Here is a 7,981-nt window from a genome sequence, read left to right as displayed (position 1 = left end):
TATGGTGTTTTGTTTATTTTAGTTTTATTGTTTTTATCTCGTTTTTTTTGTATGTTTGGTTTTAAAAATAGCAAATATTTTGTGTATTAGATGATTTAATTTTAGAACTTGCTGTGATTTATAAGGGTTGTAGAAATGATTTTAAGCGGATAATAGTTTTAAATGAAAAGTAATTGATATTTAGATTTATATACCATTTCTAATCCTCAGATATCTTACAAATTATTTTTTTATAAATATAACAGCAACGAACTAATTCTTTTTCTCATGGCTATAACACGAAAGTTCGACCGATACAATCGCGGTCATTCCCTTTAAAGCTTTCAACTCTTAGACCCATAAATTAGTCTATACAAATAAGACTTCCTTTCCCAAAAAACAACGCTATCACACTTCATCCATCTTTTGAAATTATAAAACAAATTATCAATTACCAAGTCGTCTGGCGACTACCTTCCGCGAGAGACCACAGCAAGAAGCCATCAACTAACTAATGGTCCTTTTTTGTTTATAATCATCTTAATTACCTGACAAACACATAAATTGTTCTGCAAGACTCATACATTAAAGTTCTTTTTTTTTAAACTACCAGTAGTTTCTATTATTTATACAAAAACTACATAATTATTCGTTTTCTTTTGTAGTTTTTTTTTTACCAAAAAAAGAGCTTGGCACTTTAATTAGTTTATTTAATGATTAAAATAAACAAAAAGTTAGAAATATTACCTACCGAAACCACAATAGGGACACATTTTAAAGGGGAGGAATGGTTGAGGGTGCAGAACTTTGAAATGGTAGAAAGTTTTTTCAAAAAATATTGGGTTATACTTTCATGTAAAAACTATTCGAAATAGCGCTATAAAATAACTTTTTAATGAAGCACCAAGTATGCGGACTAGACTATAGGCTTGACTATTAACTAGACTATAGACTAGACTATAGACTAGACTATAGACTAGACTGTAGACTAGACTATAGACTAGACTATATACTAGACTATAGACTAGACTATAGACTAGACTATAGCCTAGACCATGAACTAGACTATAGACTAGACTATAGGGTAGACTATAGACTAGACTATAGACTAGACTATAGGCTAGACTATAGACTAGACTATAGACTAGACTATAGACTAGAATATAGACTAGAATATAGACTAGACTATAGGCTGGACTATAGACTAGACTATAAGCTAGACTATAGGCTAGACTATAGGCTAGACTACACTATAGACTAGATTATAGGCTAGACTAGACTATACACCAGACTATAGACTAGACTACAGACTAGACTATAGACTAGACTATAGACTAAACTATAGACTAGACTATAGACTAGACTATAGACTAGACTATAGACTAGACTATAGACTAGACTATAGACTAGACTATAGACTAGACTATAGACTAGACTATATACTGAACTATAGACTAGACTATAGACTAGACTATAGACTCGACTATAGACTAGACTATAGACTCGACTATAGACTAGACTATAGACTAGACTATAGACTAGACTATAGACTAGACTATAGACTAGACTACAGACTAGACTATAGACTAGACTATAGACTAGACTATAGACTAGACTATAGACTAGACTATAGACTAGACTATAGACTAGACTACAGACTAGACTATAGACTAGACTATAGACTAGACTATAGACTAGACTATAGACTAGACTATAGACTACACTATAGACTAGACTATAGACTAGACTATAGACTAGACTATAGACTAGACTATAGACTAGACTATAGACTAGACTATAGACTAGACTATAGACTAGACTATAGACTAGACTATAGACTAGACTATAGACTAGACTATAGACTAGACTATAGACTAGACTATAGACTAGACTATAGACTAGACTATAGACTAGACTATAGACTAGACTATAGACTAGACTATAGACTAGACTATAGACTAGACTATAGACTAGACTATAGACTAGACTATAGACTAGACTATAGACTAGACTATAGACTAGACTATAGACTAGACTATAGACTAGACTATAGACTAGACTATAGACTAGACTATAGACTAGACTATAGACTAGACTATAGACTGGACTATAGACTAGACTATAGACTAGACTTTAGACTATAGACTAGACTATAGGCTAGACTATAGACTAGACTATAGACTAGACTATAGACTAGACTATAGACTGGACTGTAGACTAGACTATAGACTAGACTATAGACTAGACTATAGACTAGACTATAGACTAGACTATAGACTAGACTATAGACTAGACTATAGACTAGACTATAGACTGGACTATAGACTAAACTTTAGACTATACTATAAACTAGACTTTAGCCTAGTCTAAAAATTATTTTCTCTTAAAGCGTTTAAGCAGGTTTTCGGACATTGAAAATCGTCTTTTAAGGTCTATCGTATTCTATTAGCATGTTACCCAATTGTTCCGTTTTGGAATAAACCTGTTGCTCGCTGAAGCAACTATCTTCACGGAGTAAAACCACCAATACTTGGCCTAGACTGGCCGATATTACTTGTAGAAATTAAAAAAAAAATACTTTTTAGAAACTTTTTGAAAATATATATTTTTAACGATTGCATACCTTTAAATTACCCTATTTTCGCAAACAAACAAAAAACTAAACATTTAAAAAGCTTAATTTCTAAAGACTGATGACTTTTTTCTGAAACAATGTAATTTAAAAAAAGTACCAAAAAACGCCGTAAAAAACTTGCAATAGAATGATGTATGATGGTTGTTTAATTTGAAAGTACACAGAAAACGAACAACGTGCAACAACAATAAATACATTTACAATACAAGATTCCGAACAAAAAAATTATCACAACTCATTTATCAGTTTCAATTAATGGTTTGTTTCAACTCGCACCACACAGCAACAGCACAACTAAAGGTACGTTCACACCTATCAAATATTTGACGTTTTTTATCAAATATTTGTTGGCTGTAACGTGAACACAAAATATTTTTGAAGAGCAAACAAAATATCAGCTGTTTTTCTTGAAACATTTTTATATGTCAACCTACAAATATTTTCTTAATGTGAACACAATGTGAACACCAAACATGAAACATTTTTGTTAAACGTTAAAAAAACTATTTAATAATATTTTTTACGATTTCATAGAAATTTCTGCCTAAAAAAAAAAAATTAAATACATTTTTATTTCATAATGTGCTTAAAATGAGTATTTCTATTTTGACGTTTTGTTTGAAGAAACAAAGCCAAACACAATTCAATACAAATAGTAAAAGTTTGTTTGCCCGGTGTTCACATTACAACAAATAATTTCGTAAAACAATTGACGGATAAAACAGTAAAAAAACAAGATTTTGTTTGCAGGCAAAGAGGAACATAACAACAAGAACAGCTAATGCGCAACCAAACCAAAAGCCAAAAATATATGTATGTGTTTATATTTACTAAAAAGCTATATCATTGAATAATAACTTCTATATATTCTAAAATTTCATTTAATATTGTTTTTCATCAAAATTTTACAACAAAAAAATACAAATTACATTTCAATACCTTGTGCAAGTGGAAAAGAGATAGATGGACTTGCACAAGGTATTGAAATTACATTTCAATACCTTGTGCAAGTGGAAAAGACATAGATAGACTTGCACAAGGTATTGAAGTTACACTTCAATACCTTGTGCAAGTGGAAAAGAGATAGATAATGGATCTTTACTGTCATGTTGTTGCTATTTAGTATAGTCAATGTAGCGAAAAACCTTGGTTGTTTGGAACGGTTTATAGCGATTTCAAAAAAATCGCTATAAGCCCGGAAATAACCAAATTATAAATAATTTTCATTAAATTACATATCTATAAAATTTAAAATTATAGAGAATTGTTTATTATTAATATATTTTTATATCCATTAATATAATAAATAATTGTTTAAATAAATTGAGTAATAAAATATTCCCGTACATTGAGAATAATTAATATTTCAGAGAAGTTTCAATTGCCTGTTTTTAAAGATAGAATGACTTCATTGTTGAAATGTTAACATGATGTTTAATTTTATGATCGTGAGATCTTTCACGTTCATTTTTCTTTAAAGTAACGAAAAGGTTTCTTCATCAAATATCGTCGACATGTGCTTAAAGAGTCATGTTGCAAAAATTTTTTGCGATTGCAGACGGGTGAACTAAGTATGTTAGCTAATTTTTCGGGAAAATAATATAAGAAAGTTGAACTTCTTCGATATTGTTGCGGAATGCGTTATCCGCATAATATATGACTTGAACTCTTTGCGAAAGTACTGTGAATTTTACTGCATGGTTTTGACTATTTACGCATTTTCTGATGTTAATTTAATAATATTGGTCAACAAAATCAAGTTAAAATCTGTGTATCACGTCGGAATGGAATATTTATATATAAAATTACCTGGATTAACGTATTGAAAACGAATAAAGAGTCACCTCTGTTTCGGAAATATATTATTTTAGTCCTTCCAAACAAGAACACTTTTGTTTACAATTTGACAAACTTAAATCTGTGATAAGCTTGTCCTTGAATTATGAAATGTGGCCTAACTTCATACTCCGAGATAACAGTATCTCTTATTTAATTGTAATTTGGGAACCGTTGGACTAGACTGCAAACTAGACTATAGATGCATATATTATGTAACATAACTATATATAGTATGTTGTTACCAACCAATAAATAACAAAACAAACAACAAAAATAATAATTATCATTAATTTACGCAATTGCTTGAATTTCAATTAAATGTCACAACTTTGTCTCAGATTTATATTTTATAAAAAATAAAATAAAACCAGTCATATAAGCGACTATTTACATTTTTGTATGAGGTGATAACACTCATTTTCAGAAAATAAACAAAGAACAGCTGTCATTGACGCTGTTTGATCTTACATTTGGTTTGCAAGATCAAATAATTATTTTACCAAAATGACGTAAATTATTTGACTTTTGGTGTTCACATTGATGAAACAATGAGAAAATATTTATTTGCCAGCAAATCAATTTGTTTTATGAAAATCATCCGCATTGCTGTTTGTTAACATGAAATATTTTATGTTCAGATTCGACAAACAAAGTTTTTTCAATAGTGTTATATATTAATATTATACACTTTTATTATAAAAATTTAATTTTAAACCTAATAAAAATAGTTAAAATTAAAACAAATTGCCAAATTGTTTTTTTCTTGCATGAAAATATACGATATACTGTGGCTGCAAAACATGTGTGTGTTTGAACCAAATTATTTTTGCACTGTTTGATAAAACAATACCATCAAATATTTGTTCAAGTCTGAACATGAAATAAATATTGCGTTTGTTTGACGCAACTTTATAAATATTTATAACAAATATTTGGACCAAATATTTTACAGGTCTGAACGTAGCTTAACAACGGCAATAATCTGGATGGAGGCAACAACAAACGAACAAATAACAACAACAACAACAAAAAAGCCAACACAAGATAACAACAAATAATTGCAATAACATGAAATAACAATAAAATGAAAATTTAACAGAACAATAAAAGCTGCAGCAGGCAGCAACAAAAACAACAAAAGCTGCTTAAACAAATGTAATAATAAATATCTTTATATGGATCTAGATACATACATATGTATGTATATATGCAGGTGTAGTAACCTGCCTCAAACTATTGAGATATCTAAAATCTCGATCTTCCGAAATTCAAAATAAAAACTCTAAACCTAAATTCAGGGAAACAGAATCCACAACTGATATAATGCCTATCAGTCACTCACTGTCTTTCGAACATCAATACATTTTTTCTGAACCCATCTAATATACAAGTTTATGAACAACAAAAAAAAATTATAGACTATTTAGTATTTTATGAATGTGTACAATTTGGTTTGGTTTGCTTTGGTTTAATTTAGCCTGGACTGGCTGGCATGCCTGCCTGACGGCCCGTATGCTTGTTTGGCTGTGGGGCATCATAATTAAATTAGCAAAATTGACGCCAATAGCTTACAACAAACTCATTTACCATACGTACAACACTTGCACACACAGCCTTATGTTCATACATACATACTAAGCATACAAACACTCACGGGCATGCAGTAACAAATTTACACACACGCAAATGGACTGTGGTTTATAATATTAATCGGATTAAAATAAATTTTAAATAAAAGGAATTGAAAGTATTAAATTTGTTATTGAAAAGCGAACATATAAATATGTGTGCGTATGTGGGAAAAGAAATATCAAAAATCCACCGGAAAGTAACATCTACGAAATAGCTTTTGAAATCCAATCAGAACCGTTACAAACTGTAGTATCAAATATCGACCAAAGTGTGGTTTAAATTAGAAAATGTCGTCACACATTGTCTAAACTGTACACAAGACTCGAGACCAAATTATTGACAAGATTGTAGACAAGATTATAGACTGGGCTATTGATTAGACTACATCCAGACAATGGGCTAGACTATAAACAATAAACTAGACCATAGAAGACTTGACTATAGGATGGACTAGACAATACACTAGACCCTAGACTAGACTGTAGACTATAGACTAAACTATAGACTAGACTATAGACTAGACTATAGACTAGACTATAGACCAGACTATAGACTAGACTATAGACTAGACTAGACTATAGACTAGAGTATAGACTAGACTATAGACCAGACTATAGACCAGACTATAGACTAGACTATAGACTAGACTATAGACTAGACTATAGACTAGACTATAGACTAGAATATAGACTAGACTATAGACTAGACTATAGACTAGACTATAGACTAGACTATAGACTAGACTATAGACTAGACTATAGACTAGACTATAGACTAGACTATAGACTAGACTAGACTAGACTAGACTAGACTAGACTAGACTAGACTAGACTAGACTAGACTAGACTAGACTAGACTAGACTAGACTATAGACTAGAGTATAGACTAGACTATAGACCAGACTATAGACCAGACTATAGACTAGACTAGACTATAGACTAGATTACTATAGACTAGACTATAGACTAGATTATACTATAGACTAGACTATAGACTAGACTATAGACTATAGACTAGACTATAGACTAGACTATAGACTAGACTATAGACTAGACTATAGACTAGACTATAGACTAGACTATAGACTAGACTATAGACTAGACTATAGACTAGACTATAGACTAGACTATAGACTAGACTATAGACTAGACTATAGACTAGACTATAGACTAGACTATAGACTAGACTATAGACTAGACTATAGACTAGACTATAGACTAGACTATAGACTAGACTATAGACTAGACTATAGACTAGACTATAGACTAGAATATAGACTAGACTATAGACTAGACTATAGACTAGACTATAGACTAGACTATAGACTAGACTATAGACTAGACTATAGACTAGAATATAGACTAGACTATAGACTAGACTATAGACTAGACTATAGACTAGACTATAGACTAGACTATAGACTAGACTATAGACTAGACTATAGACTAGACTATAGACTAGACTATAGACTAGACTATAGACTAGACTATAGACTAGACTATAGACTAGACTATAGACTAGACTATAGACTAGACTATAGACTAGACTAAGACTAGACTATAGACTAGACTATAGACTAGACTATAGACTAGACTATAGACTAGACTATAGACTAGACTATAGACTAGACTATAGACTAGACTATAGACTAGACTATAGACTAGACTATAGACTAGACTATAGACTAGACTATAGACTAGACTATAGACTAGACTATAGACTAGACTATAGACTAGACTATAGACGACTATAGACTAGACTATAGACTAGACTATAGACTAGACTATAGACTAGACTATAGACTAGACTATAGACTAGACTATAGACTAGACTATAGACTAGACTATAGACTAGACTATAGACTAGACTATAGACTAGACTATAGACTAGACTATA

This window comes from Lucilia sericata, unplaced genomic scaffold (genome assembly GCF_015586225.1).
Source record: "Lucilia sericata isolate MDLA Ls3-8-SP2 unplaced genomic scaffold, ASM1558622v1 Contig000157F_arrow, whole genome shotgun sequence".
NCBI classification, from domain to species: Eukaryota; Metazoa; Arthropoda; class Insecta; order Diptera; family Calliphoridae; genus Lucilia; species Lucilia sericata.
The sequence above is the reverse complement of the archived record's forward strand: the minus strand, read 5'-3'. Positions refer to the sequence as shown.